Raw genomic sequence first — 23,445 nt, forward strand, 5'->3', positions numbered from 1 at the left:
TTTTATCTGAGTAAGAACAAAACCTCAGAAAACCTCAGAAAAACCTCTGATCCTCCTGAAAAAATATGCTGATTTTATACATGAGTGTCAAAATACTTCTCCAAGAATAAATGAGACAATTTACTGCAAAATCACTTTGAATTATTGTTTCTTCCATTTTACCTATACTGGGTAGAGCCTGCAGAATCTCAACATCATGGAGAAAGTCTGACACTGTGCCAGAGACTCTGGCTCCTAAAGGACATGTGAGGGGAAGCTACAAGATCATCATAAACTCCCATTGCTCTGTAAGCAAAAAAACTTCATTGACTTTTTATAACTTGTTTCTAATTCCATAGAAAGAGGTCAGACATTTTAAGAAGTTCCTAATAGTTCTTTCTATCCATTTACTTCTAATTTCTCCATTCAAGTAGATGTACAAGTTAATGCTAACTTTCTGCAAAATCTCCTTCCTCCTTACCCCTTCCCCACCCCCCCCACCCACCCCCCCTTCCCCCCCCCAAAGAAAGGAAGCAGGCCTTATTACTGCAAATGTGAGGATTTTGAGCAACTCTGACAAGGAGTCCTGGATGGCAGCAGTGAGGGGAAAGAGGAATCTCCTTTGACTTTTGTCATTACCTTCACTTTTTCATGTATTCTGCCATGACATGCAGAATGCAGGAGCAGACCCTAAAAGAAACCGCTGATGTTCAGCATCGTGCCCAGTGAAGAAGGGGCAGGGAGGGACGTCTTCCCTCTGAAGAAGAGGCTGACCCTTTGACCTGCGCTGTTCCCACTCACATACAGATATAGAAATGTAAGCTGCTCAGCATGGTGCCAGTTAATTTAAATTACCTAACATCCCAAAGGGCAGCTCCCTGCTGAGGAGCCTTTTCTTCTCTTTTTCTTTTGACCTTCTAATACAGAGTAACTTTTCACAAGGATAAGTCAGATGGTCAGCTTGGGAAGTATTCAGTTTCTGTGGCCCCTGGAGGTTCATGCAAGAGGTCACCTCGGACTATATTCTGCTGAATAAGGGATTGGAAAATTGCTAAATTATACTGAATGACCAGATCCTCAGCCCTCGTAAAATAATGTAGTAACAGAGTAGCCATTTCATTCCTCCTCATGTGGTTAAGCAATAAACAAAACTAGAGGACAGTTTTTCTCCTTCATGACTGCTGTTTATTTAATTGCTCCACATCTAGGTAACTAAGGTCCTGTCACCTCACAGAAATTGCACAATTTTAACCAAATCTCTCCATTGCTTCCAACTTCCCTGCATTAGATCATGCTGTGCTGCCTTGTGTGACCAGCAAACCCAGCCCTTTGGGTCACAGGGTGGGGCAGGACCTTTGGGGCCCTGCTGGGAGCATCCCACTGGGTTGCCCTGCAGAATCACAGCTTCTTCCCTGCTCTGTGACCCTCTGTGCTAAGCTGCTACTTGGCAAACTGAAGTGCTTCAAAAAAGGGGAATGCACTGCAAATGGAGAAAATATGGCCATAGCTACCGGAAGTGTTAGACGAGAGATGTTAAGGAAGTTAAGTCTTCAGTGAAGACTTGATGAATGTGTTCAAATTATATGTAAGTAAGGAAAGTAATACATACTAAAGGATTTATAACAGGTTGTATTTGCTCATGGCATTTTTTCCTAGGGCATGATTGTGTCCACAATGTGTCAAGTATTAATGCTTTACTTGTCTAGTTTTAAAAAAAAAATATATGCCAGTTAGCAAAACAAATACACCATGTACATTGGAGATTTTCATTTGCCCTGAAAGGTCTTCTCAGCTCTGGGCCTTTCTCTTCTTTTCCTTCTTGTTATTCACATTTCTGTGTATACTCTGCTACTCCTGAATGTGCATACAAAACACCATACAGATTCAGATTTTCTTAAGAGCTATCTTCCACACCATGATTTCCAGCCATCTGCTTTTCATTCATTTCCTGAAATGTGGTACATGGTTTATTCCATGTTAATCATTTGCCTGGCTCCGAGTTGGTCCTGTTGGAGGACACTGCAAAATGGGGCCCCCAGGAATTCCCTGTGCTGCTGCCGAGGGTCTCCATCAGCCTTGTTACAGCCCACACCAACCGTGAAGCTGTCTGACATCTCCTGAAAGTTGTCATTGCAGCTGATGAGTAGAAAAGAATTTGGCTTGTTTTTCTAAGTAAGTTTTATGCTGTTTAAAACATTATTGTCTTTAAGACAAAGTCTCTCTGTTTCAGTTAAATTATGCAGCAGTCCTGTATCATCTTAGCAGAGGCTCCAGAAGGTGTTGGTTCACATTTGAAGCTCCTGTACAAACAAATCTTCAAGGGCTTCCATCAGACAGAAAATGTTGTCTTTTTCATTAAAGATTCATGTAGAGATTTCATCTTACTGGGCTGGTGGGGACCACTACCAGGAATTATGTATGTACAGTGTCAAAAACACACACAAATTTTCTACTAGAAAGGGACTCCTTTTTCTTTATCATATTTCAGTGAATAGATTTATCAAAACCATACAGTCATTAGTCAAAGATACTTTGCTGATAATCATACTCTAAGTCAAAGCTCGCTACTCTTGGATTTGAGTGAAGGAAGCAGATATGCACTCAACAGGCATGTTAAAAATGATGAGTTATAACCAGCTCTGACCCAGTACACAGTTTAAAATCCTGTTCAGGGATCTGTCAGATATTCTGCTTGTTTCATTTGTAGAGAAGTTATTATATTCCCAAAACAAATAAAGTCTGTTTTGTTCTGTCCTCTGCTCAAGACCTTCTATCAACTGATTTAAAGTCTAGGTGTACCCACTGCCCTGGCTGTAACCCAGTCAGGTGTGTTTTCAAAGGCTTCTTGCCTTAAAAAACCCAACGGGGCTGATAAGGAAAGGCTGGTCATGGGACATTCACAGGAGAAAGTGAAGATCCAAGCAACATACCAACAAGGGTTCTCTATGATTTCCCATATGTTTTGAATACATCTGCTGCTAACAGCCTTCCCTCTGTAGAGGGCCCTCTGGTCCAACCACGGCAGCCTGTACTGGCCCTGCCCATGGCTGTCCCCATTAATACTGGAACGGCTGTGTCTCCAACCACATCACTGACCCAGAGAGCTCCTGGCTGACATTTGGCACCCATATGTTTCCTCAGTTAAAAGTGCTTGAAGAAAGGTGAAGACTGCATTACAGCCCCCAGGGCAACCATCTGACAAGCCGGTCTCCTCTTGTAAGGAACAGGCTGGCTTGCTCCTAAATATAGCTCAAGAGGAGCATGAAATGATAAATACACAGCATGGATAGTCAAGGGACTGGTAGCTATGGGGAAAAACTCGAGGAAATAAATTATTTGGCATCAGATTCCTACCTGTGCATGTCCTCTACTCAAAGAACTTCCATTTGTTTAATAGAGACTCTCCCAGATCCCAATAGTCCTCTCCCAATAGTCCTAACACTTGACAGCAAGCATTATTTACCAAGGTTCAACTTGGATGGGCAGAAGGAAAAGCATGAGTTATGCCAGCGTGAACTAAAGAAGTAGGGAGCTGTGGTCAGGGATTATAACAACTCCCAGATGCCAGGGGTCAGCACAGGGGGCCCTGTAACACCCGCTCACCAGTGGGTTACACCACCTTGCTACACCAATTTGCATGCTGTATCAGAGCTTTAAGCTGGCTCTGAAGTGAGGCTATAGTTGAGTTCAAAGCAAGCCAGCTGCTTCCAGGAGCTGCCGAACATAGGGCAGGAGTGGCAGGGGAAGTAGTGATTTCTCTTTGAAGTCCTGCTGCTAGATAGATGCTGATTGTATCATGTTACTGTGAGCATCAAATAACTTAAAAGTGATCTCTCAATTTAGTGAGCAGAGGATAACAGCAATAGAAAAATATTTTGCAAGAATGCTAATGACTTCTGTGTAAGGACCACACGCATAGAAGGCCAAAGAACTGCATGTAAAACTGATTACTAGAAATCATCTTCCAGGAAAGCAGTTAGATACACTGACATTGGATACCAATCACATTATTGGTAAGACAAACAACAAAAGACTTAGGTGAATTAATTTCTTATTAATTAGAATACAAAACACTTGAAATTTTATAAGCCACACCATTTTTAATCTGATACATACAGTAATATACAGATGTATATTAATATGTTTACATAATATGTAGACAACGGTTAAACATACTATATATTATTATTCTACAATGATATAATTGAAAAAAAAAATAGAAAGAAAATACTTAAAACAAAAAGCATGGGCTTTTAAACAGATTTCTTCTTATTTTCCTCTCTGATCATTGGAGTGCAGCAATGCTGTATCAAAGATGTACTCTAGAGTAAAATCTACAATTAGTTTGGGACATAAGTCCAGCTATGGCCCTACAAATCTAGAACAACCTTCTTCCTACAGGAGATGTTTTGTGATATGTTTGGCAGCTGGGAAACTCCAAAGCAAATAAGATTGATTTTGCACAGAAGTTTGAGGTTGATTTCATGACAGATAAGATTCTTATCATCTGCCTTCACTTCCTAGAGCAGACGGTACCACTTGCCCACAAATTAGCTTAACTTTATGAGTCACTCTAAAGGATCTTAAAAACTGTAGTTGAGGTTCAGTTGTCTTAGTTTTGGGACTGGCCAAAGCCTTCTGAATACACAACATAGCAGGCTTTTATATGTTGTATGTAATTATATGTAATTTCTTCAATGTTATGTGTATCTGTAACCTTATCTGTAATTTGTATCTGTTGTGTGTATCTATAATCTTACATCATGCAAATAACTCTGTTCATAATATGCATTAGCCTTCGTAAGGAAGAATTAAATATCCTGCAGATATATTTAACTTGATGTCATAATGTAGGACATTCATCATTAGGGTTTTTGTTCTTAGAAAAGTTGTTTTCTGGAAGGGCGAGTCTATGTATTCTGATTACATGTTGGTTGTGCCCAAAATATCCTGGCAAGAATAGCCTATTTCCCTGTTAATGCTGTTGAAGTGGAGACCTGATGGAATATGCACTCACTTTATTTAAGTGGTTATTGAAGTCTGATCATTCTGGAAGGATCAAACTCATTCATCATCACTTTAAACCAAAATAAGTATCTGCATACCACTCTTTCATGCTGTAAACCTAACTATTTTTCATGCTCCACCTTTCATATTTAACTAAACATTTATTTTTCCATTCTAGAAAAGTTTTTAAAAAATCAGTTGATATGTAGAAATGTCTTGAACAGAAAACTTATATAGAAAATTATGTTGAAAAAAAAGAAAAAAAATGATATTGAATATCTGAACTATCTGTTGAGGGGGTTTTTGATTACCACCCTGTAGCATTCCACAGACACAGTGGCAGTGGTACAGTATTATCACAGTTGCATACTATAGTGGAATAATGCTATCCATTCTATAATGATTGATATAAGGATCAGTGTACAATAAAATTGAACTGAATCAGAAAACACATTTTTCCATGAGGCACAATCTGTAAGAAATTTGTTCTTGCCAAAGACTACCATAAAGAATCATCCCAAATTAGGAATATGATCTTCATTTGAAAGGTAAGCAAAAATTGAAACTTGCTGTAGCAATACATTTCTTAAATTTCTTAATGCTTGTAGAATGGTCTATGAACTGACACAGGTTCTGATATAAATTCATATGCCTAAGTACAAGGAGGTTATTATTTATCTCCAAAATGCACTGGTTTTTGTTGCAAAATAATTATTTTGTAATTTATTTTACTCCAGAGGGATGCTCATCTCCTGGTTTAAGCATTCTGAGACTAGTGATGATATCTACTGAGAAAATTAAATTGTGATGCTTTCCATATCTTGAATTACAAAGTTTTTGAGGTGACCCTTGATCTTTATTAATTCTTTTTTTTTACCAGCTGGATAGAAACTCTCTTTAATGTATCTAAAACTCTCAAGGACATACACTTATTATCCTCTGAAAATTTCAGGCCTTCATCTAGAAAAATTCCATCCCCATGTGATACTTAAGTTACTAGCTGCTGGACCTTTACAGCATCGTTTCTCTCTAATAAGCAAACATTCATCACCCAAAAGTTCAGTTTGTCTTCTGAGAATGATGTAGGAGCAAAGATAGCCCCAAAATGTTGAGTCATTTCGCTAAAATGGCCCCTGGAGACTGCTACAAAAAATTCTTTTAATATCACTATGGAACAGTTTAAATTTAATTGAAAGAGTCTTCTCTACTTTTCATTTATGTTCCACTAAGTTCTTTTATGGATGCAGGTGGCTGAAATAGCAGTATTTTCCAAATCTAAAGTATTGACTCAGATCTTTACCTCAGGCAAAAAAGGTCCTGTATCTCCCCGGGATTTAAAGCTCTATAGCTAGATAAATGAATGTGTATGTATAAATATGTGCATGGAAGAGAGAAAAGTCAAACTGAAAATCTCAGCTCAGAAACAGCCTGAGGAGGAATTATCGAGATATGCCCAAAAACACACAATAACATTGCCCTCAGGAAGGTACCCTGAAAAAGTCTTTGTAGGATTCTGGCAGAAAAGATTTCATACTATTGGCAAGGAAATGGCCTCTACTTGTTGAAACTGCTCTTTTTTTTTTTCTTTTTTTTTTAAGAAAACAGGTCTGTGCACATATTTGCTAGTAGAGTAGCATCAATGGCTTTCTCCAGCAGGATTAACCTGCAAGAACCTCAAACTTCTGGCCAGCTGCTCAGGTCATGGATGAAAACAGTTTTGTGCAGGATTTCCTCCTCCATTTCAATTAGAAAATCAAAGAATCATTTAAGTTGGTTGAGATCCTAAAAGGCTGTGTAGTCCAACTCCCCTGCAATAAATGCAGATATACAACAGCTAGATCATGCTGCTCAGAGCCTGAATCCATTTACATGCCATGGACATAGATATCTGCAGTGCATTGAACACACTGATCTTCTACACACTTGTGAGTGGAATGCCACTGTACCTGAACATTGGTCCTAATGCTTGTCTGCCATGTAATTATTTGTCTATAGATATTACCTAAAACCTCATTTGAGTAATTTTGAAAAGCAAGGCACAGAAAAAAATATTATGCAGATACGAGTTTTCTTTAGCTCTGGGCATAACAGTGATGATTTTTCTTTGTATTTTATGGTGCTTGATATTAATCTCTTTATGTGATTCTAGTGGTAATAGTCTATAAAGATGTGCCTGTAAGGCCAGTAGCAACAATTACTACTGCTACTACCACCAGCATCAATTAAAAAAAGATGCAGCATTTCTCCTTGTGCAATAAGACTAAATGAAGATAAAGACTGATGAATAACAAACCAAATCTGCCACTTACACAGGGAAATAAGGAATTACAAAAGAGTACCACATATGTGTCATCTTAATATATATATATATATATATTCACACACACAGAGGCAAGCACACACAGAGATGCACTTACATGCATATAAACTTAGTAGTTCACAAACCAAAGTCACTGAAGTCTAATAACTTCAGTGTATTTTAGATAAAGTTGTTAACCTCCACTAGACACCTACTGCTATCCCACCGTAGGAATGTACAAAACACTGCCCATGGTTCCCAGGCATTGGCTGTAGGATTGGCTGCATACCATAATGGATCAAAGAACCCAAGAGTGAGATCTTATCTGCTTCAGAGATTAAAAATTAATTACCTAAATCCAGGCTGAACTCCCCTTATAGTCAGCTAGGATAGACAGGCATCCCTGGGTAGTGTTTAATCTCACCTACCTGAGGTGCCTATTTAAGATAAATAACCTTTTGGTGATATATATTTTCTATTTCTTTCTCAGATAAGCTAATGAAATATCTCATTTTGAGAAATCCAGTCCCTGAATCAGAACCAAGACCCAGAACGAGGCACCCAATCCTCTCCATGCACTGCTTCAAGGTAGCCTGCACAAGGCTGACAGCTCAAGGCTCCCAGAACTACCAGCAACTGACTTCATGAAAAAAATATATATATATGTGCATATTTTTGGTGAAAAAAAATTTTTTTTGGTGAAAAAAAATATGCTTCCAAAGAAATTTTTAGAGGAATTTCCATTTTCGGAAAAATTAGGGATCTGAGGATTATGTAAAGAAACCTTCAAACAGAAGCAGCAGGGGTAGAATTTTCAGTGTTTAGCCACTTTAATTTCTGCAGTTTTCCCTATCAATATCTGGGCTAATCTAACCATTTTCCTAAAGGTTGAAAGATTCACAAGACTTCCAGTAATACTTTGTATAAGGAATGATTTTCGTTGGCACCCGTATCATCCAACTGTCCATCTTCCAGAAATTATGTAATCTTAGGTCAAAAAACGCTATTTATTTGGGTTATGATTTGGTGACTCTGTAGTATGTGACTGTATCTTCATAATGGGGTTATAAAGGACAATGGAAGATGAATTCAGCATTATAAATTCTTCCCTCATTTAAGTGAATAACCTTTTTAACTACCCTTTTTAACTATCTTCCATGCTGTGGAAAAGTAAAAGATAAAAATAATTTCAAGGACAGGTTTTCTTTTTTATTATTTTTTTATGTAATAATGCTAAGTGTAAATTGTAATAATTTTGAATGTCAGCTTGCTATAAAGTCTACACATTCTCACCTATTCTCACAGGTTATTCAGCATTCCAGGAAACTGATCCAGGCCTAAATTGAAACACGTTATGTAACTGTATCTGGCAAGAGAAGAAATTAGATTTATTGATTAGGGTTTTTATCAAATAATACCTCACACGGAAGTGTGAAGCTGTCTGTGGGGCATGCCTGATTGCAATCACGGACCATTAACAAAGGAATAAACTGGCTTAAGCCCATTAAAGCATTTACAGAATATACTGAGCAGTGTTAAAATAAAGGATGTCATAAATTGTATGCCACAGCACTTTTCAAACAGCCAGTCACCTCTGCTGTGAACCTTACTGTATTATAATTGCCTGATTGGTGCTGTTATCACAGTCTCCTTCTACAGGAGCAAACTCAAGTTTAGCCTGAGGTTATTGGAATGCCTGATAATTTTTTAACATGCTTAACACTGCCTCAGTTTAGGTAACCTGCAATCAACCTGACCAGACAACACAAAAACCCTGCACATTTGCCTAATGAGTGCTTCTCAGGCAGCCATTCCATGCTGAAACTTGTTTTCCATTAGCAAAGAAAGCAAGAACAAACCCCAGCCAAGTGCTGTTCAAGTAGCATTTTATCAAACTAATTTCACTGCTTTTATTCAGTAGGTTGTCAATATGCTTCCTACCCCTTGCATCTCATGCCATTCAGTCAGGTGGCATCCACATGAGCAGATTATATATATTCCCATTCCTAACCAGAGAAGGAAATTTTTGTTTCCTTAGACAATTTTATTCTTTACTGCATTCAGGCAAAGACTCACATTTCTATATGAAAAACGTTGTCAATACTCAAAAATTGCTATCATGTTAAAAAGGGCTATTTATACAAATATCTGCAAGCAGGAGAACCATGACCATTCCTTTTCATAAATAAATAAATAAATAAATAAACAAATAAATAAATAAATAATCTGCTGGCAAAGAGAAACTTTAGAGTATAGGAATTTACCCTGTTCAACCAAAGGGTGAGTCCAGAGCCTATGGGCAGTTCCATCCCTACTGTAGCTAGTCCAGGTTTTGACAGCAGTAAATCTTTTGCATTATAGATGTCAGATGCTTGGAGGACTTCTCTGGTATCATTAGACACAGCAGTTAGGTAAAAAGAACTTGAGTGTGCCCAGCCGTGTTGCTGCCACATCTCCTCTACAGATGTAGCCTGGTTTCAGGAGGGTTAATTGTTTACAATGCATGAGCTTGCACGATCTTTCCTCTCATGGAACATATTCTGCTCTCAACTGTCTTGTAATTCAGATATCACAATTCATTCAACACTGTTGTGTTGTGCTGCAGCTGGTCAGCTCTTCTGCTGTCCAGCTGTGCAAAGGTGGAGGAGAACTATCCAGCCTTATAATACTTTCTTCTCGATAATGTTTGGGATAAACTATTGCAGCTGGAATATAAAAGGGCTGATTTTTCTGCCTTAAGATTTCACTGTGCATGTTGTAAGATCTACACTGCTTGCTACTGCTTAAAGGTCAGTGTTTTGTATTGCAAGGAGAGCTAATGAAATAATTCTACAAAAACATAAGGAAATGTGTCTATCTCACCATACAATACAGAACTGTATAGAAAACTTATTCACAAGTTACTATGCAATAATAACAATATGAAATTTCTTAAAGGAAGCACTCTTGACATACATTTTTTAAAGCCCAGAGTAATGAATTAAGAAGTTGTGCAGACAGCCATCTATCCAGTGGATGAGTACTTAGAAAACACCTCAGCTGTTAAGAAAAGAGTAGTAACATACTTAGAAACTGAACAGTAAATGCAGCGCAAAAGAAATGAGAATGAATATTTGCATCTAATACAATTAACTTACATTATAATGGCACATTAGCATAAATTCAGAATCCATGTGTACTCTGGTAGAGGTAGAATGCAGAACTGAAAGTTTCCATGAAAGCTTCTATTCTACTATTGTTCTTTACTTTCATAAGAAAAAAACAGTAATAACATGATTGTATGTTCTTGACTGAGCACCAAAACTAAAACAGTTGAAATGAGTTATGGGATTTCATTTTGGAGCCAAGAGATTAAACACGGTTACTTATCAGTCACCCAGCAGCTTATTTAGTTTGTCACTCATCTGCATTGAACTTGGTAGTCCAAAATCAATATACTGCAGCTGCAGAATAAATACAACATATGCCCTTGGAAGAGGAAAGCATGCAGTATGTAAAATGATGGGTATGGTGATCAAACTGAAAATGAACAATAGATTTTTATTTTCTTCTTTCCCATCCAGATTCTAATAAAGAGGAGTTAGCACTGTAAAATGGAAAGTGTTTTCACCTGCTCATGTCCATTCTTCATTTCTCTTACCACTTCTGTGAATGCAGAAAATAAATGATGGAAGCCCTTGTTTTTTTTATGGAAACTGTTCTTAGTTCTGTCCCAGTAGGGATGTTGTGTGAGTGCATATTCTTCTACACATATATTATTACCCTCACACACATCTATGAAGACAAGCATCTACACACAAAGGCATGTCAACACTGAGAATGAAAGAAAGTCTTTATAGATATAAAATTTTTCTTGCTTTTTTTGACTGAGAAAATATCAGTTCTTCACAATGAACTTTTGTTTTGTTTGACGAAAGAAATGCTTAATGAAATGAAACTATGCAAGGGGTACTAATAATCAAAGTGCCTTATGAAGATTATCTAATTAATCCCTACAACTTCTCCAGGTCCCTTTGTAATATTTCTCTATTAAGAAGCTATTTACTCCCACTTCTAGCTAATTAATACAGCACATCTATCTCCCTCAGCTCTTTTTTTTTTTTTTTTTTTTTTTCCCTCTATCATCATTCTCTATTTATACACCTGAGATGGCTTTAAATCTACAGGACTTTGGGTCAGATTATAAAAAAAGCTTATGGTCAGTTTTAGTTATCTGTGTAACTAAAGATGCAGATAAGTGGGACTTTGAGCAGAGCCTTAGCACTTGTCTAAGGTCAGAACTGGCTTTATACAAAGAGGAAAATGCAACACATGAAAACAACCTCTTCTCTACATCTCAGCTGACAGAATCTTATCACTTCTTGTTTTTTATTTTTATTTTTATTTTTATTTTTATTTTTATTTTTATTTTTATTTTTATTTTTATTTTTATTTTTATTATTTTATCTTTATCTTTATTTTTATTTTTATTAAATGTAACATATTTTTCTCTGTTACATATTTACACCATGTATTTGCAAAGCTCTTCTGTCCTTCGTTTCCCTTTGTCATTATAAGCTAACCTGCACAACTGCCCACTTTGTACATTCTGTGGTAGCTAGTATGATTGAGAACTCTCAAGTGATTGTCCTGCCATCATGGCAGATCAATTTAATTTTTGCAGATCTTTATAGCTATGCTCTAATCTGCTTAATTAACTACATACAAACTTTTTTTTTTTTTCCTACTGTGGTAACACATGATAAGGAATCGTTGCAATAATTTAGGAAAATAGCATAGTTAAAAATAATAATATAAAAGAATGTTGTATAATCTGACAAGAAAAAAAAATGTTGGTCAAGAGAATGATTGAAAACAGGCAATGAAAAACAATCTATAAAACTCTGAGCCTGCATTTGCATTGATTTTTGCAGGTGACCCAGTCATGCAGACCCATCCATTTGCACCTACATAATATCCAACAAGAGTGAAATCCAACTATATCACACATCTTATTCCTCTGGTGTAACTCTAAAGCATGAGCATCCTAGGAGGTAGCCTTTACTCCTCTGATGACGAAAGGATTTCACCTTAATTCCTGGACATAAAGAAGGCCAGACCCTTTTCAAGAGGCAGATAAATATCTGAAACAAACATCAAAGCAGGAAGTAACAGAAGCACAGTAAACTTCTCCATTGTTGTGGGAATACAGGGTTTTGCAGAAGAGAGAATGTTAAAACCACAGGGGAAAAGAGAAGAAAAGAAATTCAGAAGGTATTGCGTGTTTTTACTCCCATCACCACCTCTCCTTGCTTGCCTCCACTCTCCAGCCATACCTCATTTGAACTGAAGTGGTTTCTCTGCAACTCACACCACAAAGATGTCTCTTTCCAAAGGGTTGCTGAGAGGCCATCACACAAAAATGACTGTAGTTTCAAGCTTCATTAACCTTTGGTGGATTTACTACTGATTGCTTGGTAGGCACTCTGCTTACTAAAACACTTCATTTATCGGATGCTATGCTAGATGACACAATGAAATATGTCACCAGGAGCTGGTCTCTCAGAAAAGTTCACTCTAGGGTAGATGAATGAATAATAGATGCAAGTGATTCAACCAATCTTAGGAAAATATTCTATGTGAAATTTGATTCCTGGTGAAAAAAAAGGAAAAAAAAAAAAAAAAAAGAAAAAAGAAAAGAAAAAGTTTTTGATGTCTTTATGGCATTTTCCTGTTTCTTTCTTCCTATACTTGAAAGATGGTAGTATCCAAATCAGCAGACATGACCTTAGGTGGATTTTTCTGGAAAACATGTGAATAAAAGCAGGTGCTTCTGAAATAAATAAAGAGAGAGTAGCTTCAAAGCTTCTCCATTTCTCACTATCAGCACCATCAATTAGAGGAACTGGACTGTCTGTCTCATGCTGCAGTGGCAGCAGTCTCAGTCTCACTGCTCCATTGCTTCCCTCTAATCTGCTCTGCTCTGGAATGGTTTTTGCAAGCTGTCAGCAGAGGGGAAAAAAAGGGGGGGGGGTGGGAGGGGGGGAAGGAGGGGAGGAAGGGAAGAAAAAAAGGTGAAAAAGATAAAAGAAAAAAATCCTCAGCAACTTGTTAATGTTTAATTAACAAGGGACTTGAGAATCAGGCCTAGATGCTTTAGTTGCAGTAGAAGACCTGCCCAGTCCCAGACAGTGGTTGCTGGAATGCAGAGATGCTCTGTCTGGATGCATCTCATACCCACACAGCTCCAGCCAGCTATTGGAAGCACAGCCAAACACATGCTCATGTCAAGAATAGAAATTTGTCTGAGTAGTGTGTTGGCACTGCTTTGACAGGTACACGATTTATAAGCTATTCCTCAAGGGGAAAAGGAAGGCAAATTGTTTAAACAAAAGTGTCGGTACTTTCATCGCCCTCTTCCTTGGGCAGCGTTTTCTGACCCGTGGCTGGTTTCCAGAGTTCTCTGATGCTGAAGAACTGCTGAGAGGTTTCTGTCTGAAGAAAGTTGGGGGCTGCATTACTGGAAGTTAAACAATAACTTTGAAGGAAGCTGATACCCTCTGGGCTGATAAAATGATATGTCATGATGAAATGGGAAAGATGCAACTACATCTTGTCTGGAGTGCTCACCCACAGATCTGTGTGCACTGCCACTCGCAGTCTTGAGAACCGTCTCAAGGAGGAGGAAATGTACCTTTGCCCACTCTTCCTGTCTGCTTTCCCCTACATGCATGCAGGTGTTGGCAGGATCTGACACCTGCACTCATGCATAACTGATATGAAAAACAGACTCCTGGAACCTTCACTCCACATCCAGGAACATATTTCTGCAGGGAGCGTAGGAGATGCCCATATATTTGCTGCAGGTTGTGTTGGCTTATTTTTCACTTGAGGGCCTTCACTGGATGGACGTGTAGCAGCTGGGCTGAAATCACCATAAGGACTTCTTTCAAACTCAATAGGAGAGAGCTTGGAGCTGGAAGACCTCAAAAAAGAGCAGTCAGACTTTTCTCAGCAGTGCTGAGACTTGGCAGCCAGGCAGCGAGTCACGGTTTCTGGCTAAGCTCCCATTTGGCCTTAGGACTCCGTTTTGGAACCTGTTTGCAGAGCAGTCTGGCACGGTGCTTGTTTCTTTCTTTTTTTTTTTTTTTTTTTTTTTTTTTTTGTTGCCTTCCCAGCACCACGAGGCAACGACTTGGCTAAGAGAAGAGGGCTCAGCCTCACTCTTTGCTGAATACCCCACTGCTCCCCTAAGCCTCTTCGTCCCTTGGAGAGAGCAGGCAGACAGCTATGGGCAATGTACATGGCAAAGCCCTACATGTTCCGATGAGAGCTTTGGTCTTTGCTAATATTGTGCAAATAGGGCTTCCCCGGAGAAGCAGGATTAACCTGAGTTGGGCTATCTTTCACCTCTCCTACAGCCAGTTGGAACTGAAAAATGAAATCTGCTGCGGTGCTCTGGGATACTCTTTCTTAAGGCAAAATGGATACCTTGGAGATAAGCAACATTATGCTTCATTTTGCCAGCAAACACATTGAAACAGCAGTACATTGTAAAACATTGACTGCTATTGTCAAGGTTGCCTACTGTAATTCCAATTGCTATCAAAGAGCTTTTGACATTTTATCTCAGTCAATAGAGATAAACATTTTGTACCGATTAACTCAATTAAAATGTTGTGCATTACAATAACAATTAACAGCTCCGGTCCCTGCAAAATCCTGTTTACAAAAGCAATTTGTGCTAATCTGTGACTATCCTGAGGCCTGAAGCTTGTCACCTCGCGCTGCACTGCCCTCTTTGGCCTCTTTTACACTGGAGACAGAGGTGGTTTCAGAAAACATAAGTAACTTGGCATACACGAGCTAAGTTTGGTTCAAACATACAGCTGGAGGCATCCAGAGAAGACTAAGGGATACAGGACATAATTTTCCAAAGCATAGTAGAAATTTAGGAGTCTTTCAAGACTTGAACTGCTGGATATCTGAGATGCCTTGGCATATCACATCCTTACTCAAGGAACTCCATTTAACCTTGACGGTGATTGTGCCTCTTGGTTCAACAGCTGCTCCAAAAGACTCCAGCCTTGTTTAGCAGTATGTCATATATCTATCACTCCTGACTTCAGAATTATTCCCAACATGTTACATGATACAAAGCAAAACTAACTAAATCTACACTGAACTTGGATGTGCTCTAAACAGGAGAATAATAGTTAATGTGCTCAAGCCCAGCTAGATTTTTATAAATTACATAAACCCAATAGGAGGGCTTCCCTTTAAGGGCAAAATCTTTACTAATCAATACCTCCATTGATTATGATGTGTACCTTGATTAAGAATTATGATATAAGGAAGACTCTGTGGCTGTTTGATTTTAATGGAATAGATATTAATAATCATAAAAAGCAAGCAGTGGCTCTTGATTTTGCTCTCTCTGCTTCGAGGGAATGGATCATGCCTTCATGCAGAAGGTCCTCAACTTAAGTGATATCCCACACAGGCCAGACTGCACTGTAGGGGCTTATCAGTTTAAAAGTCTTCTAAACCATAAACCATGTGATATTGATTGAAAGCCTGTGTGTGATTCATGAGTACAATCTCTCCCATGCAGGACATAATTTTATTTGCATGTGGAAAGCATAAAACTCAGAAAATACACTGAAAAATAAAAAAGGCGATAAAAACAGTAGGAAGAGGTGAGAGCTGCCAAGAGTAAATCAGATGAAATTAACACAAAAGTAGCTGAAGTCTTCCACTCCTTTTAAATACACATTTTAAAACTCTGGGCTACTTAACACATTTATGTATGTGTGTATATAATCAACAGCAGGAAATTGCAAATTACAGCTGAATAGGAAGTAGCTGATAGTGACAGAAAGTTGAAAACAAGTGACTTGAATAGTGTCCCCCTGTCTTTACTTTTGTGGTTTGGTAGCATATTCAAACATGCCTCCTTCCAAAAGGTCTGAAGTGTAATTCAGGCACACTTAATTCAGTTGGATTCTGTTTTCAACAACTTTCTTTATTTGCATTTTCTGAAGGTATTACTATACATATAATTCAGCACACAGTATTTTCCTCTGCACCATCTCATCTATAAACACAGCATTTTTTTATTTTTTTTTTTTTGTACTGGAATACAAACAAACACACAGTCTAAAACCCTCCATAAACCCTTATTTTGAATTCCACTTACCATCGTGCTTTCCTCAGCGCCTTTCCTACCATGCTGATGGATAAGTCTTTCATAGCTGCACTACTGCCACATTATTTTCTACATCCCACGTAGCTGCAAGAGGAAATAATTCATGTTGGCTGCAGATCTACAGGCCCACATGTGCTCAGCATTAATGTAAAATCAGAAGCACGTATAATCATATCATATTAAACTTAGCTATCATGTGCAGTCAGTCTCCAATGCTAATTGACACTGTATGTGCCTAAATTGTATTGTATTTTATGCATACAAGTATTAACTGAGTGGAGGGTATATCTGAGCACATATTTGGACAAATACTGACAGATTTATACAGATATCTGAGCACAGATGCACTTATGATGTCCTGCACACCTTCACAGTGAGGTTATAGAATTTATTCAAATAAATCTCAAAAACTGCATTTTCAAGCATTTTGCACAACCGCCACAAACAAGTTAAGAAGCCTCCGAAGACAGAGCGTTTTAAACGAGAGAAAAGTTGGAAAAGAGGTTAAAGCCAGCTCGGAATGAAGGAATGCCTGAGGGTATGAGCTTCATTTGTCTTTGCGCTAATGGGTTTATGGCTTGCTTTTCAAGAAGCCAGCTGGGGCCGAGGGGTAGGAGGTGGGGAGGCCCCGCGGCCCCGCTCCGCTCCCTTCTGCCTCTGGGCGAGGTGCGCCGAGAAGGCAACAGCTCGGCTCCTCCGGCTGCAGCGGCGACTGCGCTACAGCATCACCCTCTGGTTTTATGGTGCTTTCTTCTTCCCTGTATTCGCAGAGGGCCACATTCACCCGGTTCTTCGCCCTGTCCTCCTGTGTGGGTTTTTGTGAGTACTGCTTTGGGCATCTGCATGAAAACGTTTGGGTATGAAAGAGAAGCAGCAAGACACCTTGTCTGAAGAGATCTCGGGGCCTTTTTGAGTTCTCTGTTGTTGCAGTCATTATGGTTTAGTATATCCTTGAAGGTTTGGTCTGAGGGACAGCTGGTGAGAATGCAGTTTAGCTCATTAAAATGCAGCAATTATTTAAATATACACCAAGAATGAAAGCAGAGGCAGAGTGAGCTTCCTCTGGTAAAGTGTTACAACATGGGTCGTTCTGAAAAATAAATACAAGACCACCACAGTCTACAGAAAGAGCACTGCAAAAAGAAATCCAAGAGCTTTCAGGACTGGATAAAGCATTTTGCGTTGTTGCCTGCAGCTGTTCATTTACAGCTTAAATCTAAATGATTCTTACAGGTTTTGCCTGTTATCAGGAAGAAAAAAAAATCAAAAAAAAAAAATAAAAAAAATCACCTCCCTTGTCTTTCATAGGTATGATAGCAAAATATCCAGTGCAAATGAAGATGCTCTTGGCATACCACTTACCCACTTGGGCTATTGTGGTATAGACCTGATGGCTACCAGCTTCTGTGCTCCCAAAAACAACTGCAGTAAGAGCAAGTCACATCCAGAACAGGTGGAGCCTTGGAGTGACCTTCTTAGCTAAAAATTAGAAATGCGAATGCCACAAGCAGCAGAAATATCACTGTGGACTAGTGCAGGGTGCAGTGTAAGGTAGTTATAGTCCAGTGATTTCTAATCAGGAAGTCACACTTGGCTGGCAAAGATTTGTACAAGCACCAGAGAAAATCTGGCCCAGCTGCTAGGACCTGTGCAGGGTAGGCTGAAGGCTTTTGCAACTCTGCTTGTGTTCTTGCAGCTACAAATGCAAGCCAGGACAATGGCTACGGTCTCAAAAGTCATCATCTCAATGAGGTGTAGCAAAGCTGGAGCTGGCAGTAGTGTCCCAGGGGAGGGAGAGCATGGAGAAAACATGACACATTGCTGTTTTCTTGAAATGAGACCCATAGACACAGCAGAAGACAAACCACTTGGCGTCATGCAGTCACACTGCTCACATTCGAAGATATGAAAACAGTTTCTTCCTGGGTACAGACTGCCTGCTGCAGTGGGATTGGCAGCCATGGAGAAGGGTGTAGAAAGGCTAAGGGTGCCTGTTGGGGTTTGTTCTCCCTGTGTGCCAGGCAGTGGAGTTGCAGTTCCAGCCTACACCCAAAGACCAGGAGCTCTGCTCACTTCCTTTCTCCAGCCACGAGCCAAACACCACAATTCTGTTCAAAGCATCAAGGAAGACTTCCTATGAGGCTGGTTACTGGAACCCAGAAATATCACACTGTTGCAGGGAGAGGGCTAGCTGCTACCAGATCAACAGCACATATCTGCTAACATTGCACATTTCTCTGCATCAGGCATAATTGACATTTTATCTTCTGGTTTGCAATAACTCTTTCAATGCCACGGGTATGCCACAATTGCACCTTCCCTCAAAAAAATCAAGTGCAATAGCAGAGGCTTGCTTGTTGGAGTCAGCAATCACCTCCCAGAGCTAGTGGCACTGCCTGCCTTGAAAGCATTGCAATCTGCTGCTTTCTAGCTAAATTACACTCTAAGTGATTTGCCATGAAGGGGTTAATACTGCAGCAGCCTTGCTCGGTGGATCAAATTCTTGCAAGAGCTCACTCTCCTTGCATTGTTCCTTGGGATACATTCAGCATGAGCAGGAGGAGGGCTAATGCTCTGAGAGCTGTTTTACTCCTTCCATGACTACCTTGCTCTCCTTTGCAATTCAGCATGCCCTCTGTCTGGTTTTCAGATGGGTAGGAATTATTGTTATTACATGATACTCTGGAGCATTTTGTCACATAGGCCTACAGGCAGCAATGGCCTGTGGCTGTATTAATATCATCTCCCAGCCCCAAGCCTGGATGGCCAGATATTGCTGCTTGCTGAGACAGCTCTCTGACTTGCTCTAACATCTTAATGCTGCTAAACTTGCCAGTAAAATCCCAATCAGAGATTTTCATGTGCACATACAGTCCAAAGTTTCTAATGATTGTCATGCAAAACAAATTACCTTCAGTTGGAAGTTTCCTTGGAATATGGCATGTTCTTAAAAACATAGAGGAGAAAAAGGGTCAGGCGTAGGACAGTGTGTAATTAGGACAGTAGCTAATTGTGAGCTACAATGTTGCTGGGTCCTGAGGGTTCCTGGGATGTGCCCAAGGGCATCAGGGTGGATGTTACTGGGGGGTAGCATACTGCAGCCTGCTGAGGTTCCTATAGTTTCAGACATCAGAGGAGCACCAAAATTAACATTCTTACAAGCAAATCCTTTTAAAACTTGAAATACATCCAAGGAAGCACCCAGCCAACCGCTGGTACAAAGGAGAGTGGTTAAGTGCCTTAAAGTAAAGGGAGATTTGCAAAGCCAAAGTGTTTTTGGGAGCACACTCTAAGGAGATTCATTCTCCCATCATAACAAAATGTGCCTTGAACCCCTGGACAAAAGGCAGTGAGGCTGCCTCCCTGCTCAGCCACCTGCACTCAGAGAAACAAGAATATATTACACAACCATAGCATTTCCCAAAGCAAATCTGGCTCACCCTGCCTGTCACTGGAAGCTTCTCTGCTGGCTGACAGCAGGCAGGACTATGTCCTCTTTTGCGCCTGTTCAGCCTTTATGAATCAGTTCAAGCTCCCTGTTAATAAACCTCAAAGAATTTCAAACTGCAGCCTTCATTCTCTGTCACTTAGAAGACAGATTTGGAGGCTGGCAGCTCTTTGGCTCTGAGAAAATCACTGAAGAAAACATCTTGGACACCCTGAGGCATCACCTCAGAAGTTGGACACCTGAAATGCCTTCTAGCAGCAAAACTTATTCAAAGGAAATGGTACAATATCCCAATTGTTTCGTTAGCTTTCATTTGAGTGGCTAAACCCATTTATTTTGACTACAGTTGCATCCTTCCTATTAGTACTCATTTTCCATGGCATTCTCATAGATGAGTTTATAGTGGGAAATAACTGCAGGTCAATTTTAAGCAAATATTTGAAAGTATTAATCTGATGTGCATTCTGAATCAAATTGAAAGTTTTTGTTCCACATGAGCCTGATAGTAGGAGCTTGTAGTGTGGATGAGTATCAGTGTATCCCGTGCCCTCTATCACCAGTCAGACCCTACCATGACCAGTCAGAAACTATCCTTGATACTAAAAATAAGCTGCATGTACACAAGCTGTAGGTTATGAGAACTCAGCTGCAGAATTACCTAACAGATAATCAGTGTGCGTGAACAAGCTTAATGATACACATCTCATCTGAGTTTAAATTCAAATCTGAATTAAACTAGAGAATTACAACTGCACTTACGCTGAAAACAACAATTCCATTTTAACAGGAAATTCCAAGGTTTCAGACAAAAACTTTCTAAACATTTTCACAGCTTTCAAGAAAAAGACATGGTGTTGTTATGTTGACTTTTTAAATCTCCGTCTTAACTACTACTCATAGCTGCATTTTTCAAACAAAATCCTTCTTAGAGGAGTGGAAAGAAGAAGCTCGTATGTCTCAGCAAAAATAAAAGCTTTCTTTAGAATTAGATTCACAGAATGATCTAAGCACAATAGTGCAAATATCTGATTCTTCACAGTTTTCTGTATCAAGCAGCCTAAGGCTTCCTTAAGGCCCACCAGCTGAACACACACTGTTGGCTCAGGGATGAACAATTCTACCCCACTGAAGGATGTGGCTGAAGCTCAGAAACACCAGAACATACATTTGTTTTGTTGTTTGACTCTTCACATTATAACTTTTACCTATAGCTCAGCAGTGTTTTTAAACTCTTTTTTTTTTTTTTTAATCAATTGCTCTTGATGAATTTAAGGTTTTTCTATCACACAGACTACAGATTTAGAACAAATAACCCTTTCATTTAGTTAATACCAGCAGCATAGCTATAAAGCTGTAATAGTTTACGACTTTCAGGACATAACCTGCAACCACAGACAATACAAATTATATTACACTGTGTTTTATTGCTCTTTGAGGCCCTCTGAGAGACTCAGTGTCATTTCATGGTGCAGAGTGGTAGTTCTTTTTTCTTATTAACACGCAGCCGAAAAATACTTCAATTCTGTTACAAAATGTTGCATTTGTTGTTTTAATTTTTTGGGGAGCCTCCCTAAATACTGCATGTAGTTCTCTTATCATACGGTGCTAATAGGACTTTCTGTAAAATTGAAGAGGAATATGCATGTATGAGAGTATCCCTTCTCAGCGCATGCTCTGCTTGCTGCACAAAAAGGAGGCCCATTCTGGGAAAAAAAAAAAAAAAAGAGAAAACCTTTTGACTGTCATTTGCAGACATTGCATTGGAGGGAGGAAAACCTGAAAAATCACAATTCTTTCCCTCAGAACTGCTTATTTATTTAGGCTTTGTGTTCAGCTGCAGCAGGGATCTCAAGCACTGCTGGCGCAGCCCTTTAATCCCACCTCCCCTTCCTTTGGCCTAAGATGGGGTGTGGGAAGGAGTATAAAGGAGCCGCCATGTTTTCTTCAAATGGAGGGCCTAAATAAAAAATGAAGGTAATAGAGGTTCAGGAATTGCAGAGGGGGAGAGAACGAGTGAGCGAGCACAGCCTGGCCCTGGCTTTTAGAGTGAGGAAAGGCCATGTGCTGTGCTGCTGCACCTGCTGCCCGCTCCACTCTGTATTATTGAAGAGGAGCACAGGCCGATCTGCATCTCAAATAGCTGATTTGTAGATGAGGTCATTCCTTCTGTGGTCGGCTGTGTACTGCGGTGGGGATGGGCTGTTGCCTAGCAGTAGGCCACCAAGTCCCAGCAGGTCTCTTGAGTCAGCAGCCATCGCTCCCCTCGCCACTCCTCTGCCCTCATTGCAGATTCAAATCCAGTCTTGACCTTAATAAATAAAACTCGGCAATGTTTGCCTCCTTCCTGAGTTCAAAGTGCCGGTGATACACTAGGAATTGACAGTTGCCTTTGATGATTCATTGGTTTGGTTCCTAGATAGCAAAATCCAAACCCAGAAATGCCCGTATCATGTGAAGAGAGGATGATGGATAGCGCCTGGCTGCAACAACACCCTGTGAGAGGCTGGGTGCAAGGATGCTGCTCCGCCGGTACAACATGGCAGAGAGGATTAAAGGATCAGCACTGCATTTAGTGAAGTATTTAGACACGTCAGAGACGGGTTTGTAAAATTTAAGCTAGTTTTCGTGTATGACTCTCAGGGAATCAATTATGCCTTTCCTGTTAATTTTGACAGCCACTTCACAGTGAGCAATGCTCATTTGAAACACTTTTTAAGAGGCATTTTCTTCTTTCAAAAGCAGCTAAAGCTCCTTACTTGTTAAGTACAGCACACCAAGCTGGTGGAAGGAGAAAAAGAAATCAGTCACCATTTCAAATTAAAAAGAGAGAGAGAGAAAAAAAAAAAAGAACAGGGCAAAGAAGATGAAAACACTGAAGTACAAAGCTGCCTTTAGAAACTGCACTACATATATATTGTCACCAATCGGTGTCTGATAAGTTGGCAGAAACTGCAGTTTAAGTGCTTTTATTTTGGGAGTGATCTGCTGACAAAAGACACATGTGCAAACCATGCCATTTAGATGAAGGAGTCATATTCACTTTTTGCAAAGTACAATTTATTTATTTTTTCCAGATTATAATGTTTTCTAGGAAGAAAGGAGTACAAAGACCTCTCAGCCCTAAACCAAAACCAAACATCTCAGCACAAATTGGAGCCTTGATAGCTCAAAGCAAGAGCCTCGCAAACATCTATTAGAAGCAGGAAATGTCTAATGGAAAACTTACAAACATCTGATACATGAAAGAGAAGGCACAAAACAGGAAAGCAGAGGCATGAACAGCTAATTGCTGTAGATTCCTCACAACATTTGCTGAAACACAGCAAGGCACAGCAGTAGCACTGGGGTATACAACCGCCATTAAAGTATTAGGAGCAGCACTCAGAAAACTGCCACTTTAAAACAAAGTGCTAATTCTTGAGACGAAGTGAAGTTGGTTCTGCTTGTGGCTGAGTTTACAAGGAAGTTTTGAAGGTGGCCAGAGGCATCCTGGCGTGCTGCTTCTCAACTAATCCATGCAATGAA

At 39.6% G+C, this 23,445-nt stretch overlaps 2 long non-coding RNA genes across 3 annotated transcripts in view; one reads left to right on the plus strand and one right to left on the minus strand.

Annotated features, from left to right (window-relative positions):
- The window catches only part of LOC146761554 (uncharacterized), a 37,281-nt gene extending 24,296 nt beyond the window's left edge, over positions 1 to 12,985 (plus strand). For both annotated transcript variants that reach the window (XR_014944236.1, XR_014944237.1), the window contains exon 3: positions 12,199 to 12,985. This is a non-coding gene — a long non-coding RNA (uncharacterized LOC146761554). The remainder of the gene's footprint in view (positions 1 to 12,198) is intronic.
- Positions 1 to 23,445, minus strand: part of LOC146761555 (uncharacterized) — a 29,387-nt gene that overhangs the window by 2,524 nt on the left and 3,418 nt on the right. The window contains exon 2 of the long non-coding RNA XR_014944238.1: positions 16,464 to 16,556. This is a non-coding gene — a long non-coding RNA (uncharacterized LOC146761555). The remainder of the gene's footprint in view (positions 1 to 16,463; positions 16,557 to 23,445) is intronic.

Source organism: Coturnix japonica, chromosome 3 (genome assembly GCF_054131305.1).
Source record: "Coturnix japonica strain WE chromosome 3, WE-NBRP24, whole genome shotgun sequence".
Taxonomy (NCBI): Eukaryota; Metazoa; Chordata; class Aves; order Galliformes; family Phasianidae; genus Coturnix; species Coturnix japonica.